The following is a 2674-nucleotide window of genomic DNA, read 5'->3' on the forward strand; positions in this document are numbered from 1 at the left end:
CTAGGTACCGTGTGCTCTTTGCAGGCACAAATAGATGTTAAATTTGGAGAACAAGTACATAAACTTGTATTTCTTTGTTATAAGTAATGTACATAAGCTTTCATAACCACCAGGATTCATGATCCCAATTGAGTAAGCTAGATATGTGCTACTGACGAAAGAAGGAGAGATAACATTTTCAAGAAAACCATTCAACCCCAGCTCGCTTATTTGGTTTGTGAAATGAAATAGGTATTTTTTGTAGTATAGAATAAGGGTTTGGGTTATACACAATAATTTCGAGTATGGTAAAAGATTGGGTGATCCTACATTAAAAGAAGGACGAACTAGAGTAGTAGTTCGTCCAAAAGCTAGATCGTTAACAATATAACTCCTTTAAGTTAAGGCTCGGGCTGATATGAAATGCACACGGTAATTTCTTCTAGGTATGATATAAGTTCATCAGTACATAGCATACTAATGCCCAGAAGAATATGTCAATGTGCGACACCATTTAGTAAGGGAACAATTTCTTGAAAGGTCATTTGTGTCTGTCCCAGTCTCTCTTCCATTATCGACGCACACTCAAACCATTTTCTGCAAGCCGGGAGGGAGCACACTCCAACCATTTTCTGCAAGGCAGCATGGAGCACACTCAGACCATTCCAAAAGGTGTCGAATATGGTTGACCCCCTCCAGTCCATGAGGTAGCGAGTTCAATGCTTTATTCTTGTTTGTTACCAAGTGTGATTAGATTTGTTCTATTTAGCTTTCTATATACCGTTAAAATCCATGCTATTCCTACCACAACTTATTAAAATCATTTATGGGAAACTTTCTGTGAGTCATTTTCAGTATTTGTACTTGCTGTAGGTCAAGAGCATAGATTCAACTTACCGTGTCTGTCATGAACAAAGTTCCTAGGAAATGTGCCAAAACAAATAGCTGATAACAGGCAATTTTCCACCAATTGAAGCCATCATGATTTAGGTACCATCTTCTCCCTTGCATTTTTCTTATTTAACTATATCCTGCTAAATATTACGTCTCTTGCTAATGTTATATATTTAGTCGCTTATATGATGTATGCTTGGTCTTTGCTCTAGCCTTAGATCCAAGAAATTTGTCTGTTTGTCTATTTGACCAGAATAAGTTGTGTTTCTTTAAATTCTAGTAAACAAACAAACAAACAACTTTGATTCATGTCCATGCGTTTCAGTTTCACTTGCATCGAATTAATGTAATTACGTCACTTGTCACCAATATGTTAGCAAGCACACTATATATACTAGGTTAACCACATTATATTGTTTTCCAATCACATGTTTTTCCTACACAAACCATGCCAATTTTATGAGTTTGCTTCACTAATATATGTAAAGGTATCATCTAAAAGAAACTGTTTTTGGCTCACACCTAGTTTTCCATTGTATGGATCCATCTGCGAAATTAGAGTTATGGACATTTCTATTTGTCTGTTTTATCGATCATTTAATCATATTTGTTAGTATACAAATTGGATGTCCCATGATTAGTAGGACATGCATAATAAGGGAATTGAGGCAAAGCGGTTAAAATTTAAGAGTGTCATATGCTCTTATTACTTTGATCAATCTGCAATACTGGTTAGCGTATGAGCCAATATAACAATCAATGATTCGCCCAATGCTTAGGAGAATCTGTTTTGTTTACACATGTTTCTTCATCTCCAATTCAACATTTTACGGAAGACAGTTTTACATTAGGCGCTTCTCCAGCCAGATCCAGGACCACCACTTTGCCATTGAGGTTCACGACATTCTGGAAGCGGTGGGGCAACGGGCCAAACCTATGCCCATGTCATCACCGACGATCCACCTGGACAGCGCCGATCGGGAGTTGTCGTGTCGAAACTACATATTCGAGGACCACAACGTGCGCATCGTGTTTTGTATCTCTGTTCCAACTATGTGTCCCGTACGATGCTCTACTTCTTAAACCTATGATTAGTGCCTTTTGAATTACTATTATCTTTGTTATCACTGATGTTAGTGTCTATACTATCACTGTTAGTATATATAATGTCACACTATTGTTAGTATCTATACTGTCAGACTGTTTTAGTATCTATAATGTCATACAACTCAAGTCAGCAACTTGCACCTGTAGTTACTTTCGTATTACTTTGTTGCTCCAATGCAAATACCACATTCAACAGTACCAAATCTTGTATCCAAAAGCCTAACCGAAGAATAAAAAAGACAGTAGAAGGGGCGCATCCCACCTGGCACCGGCCCATCCTCTCAGGCGGCGCACCAGGGGTGCGCCCCAAGCACTAGTAGATATAGATATGGATGTACAGATAGATAGATAGATATAGATATAGATATAGATATAGGATATTTGTTCTACAATTGCACAATGTAAGGTGTATTTGTTCTTCTATCACACATTGTCTGTTCTGCCTCCATCCCATACAAGTCAATCGAACAATCGAGGTTGCTCCAATGGCAAGCCCTCAACATTTTTAGCATGCAACTAAAATCATACCAAAATATCAATTTCAGCGATACTCGCATAATTAGTATGTTATCTATTATTAGCATGCAATTAATATACTAGCTACTACCATATATCAGCGTGCATTAATTGCATGTATGCATTCACTAATTATAATGTGACCTCGAGATCTCTCTTGGCTCTCTCTCTTGGCTCT

This window comes from Triticum dicoccoides, chromosome 6B (assembly GCF_002162155.2).
Source record: "Triticum dicoccoides isolate Atlit2015 ecotype Zavitan chromosome 6B, WEW_v2.0, whole genome shotgun sequence".
In the NCBI taxonomy this organism is placed as follows: domain Eukaryota; kingdom Viridiplantae; phylum Streptophyta; class Magnoliopsida; order Poales; family Poaceae; genus Triticum; species Triticum dicoccoides.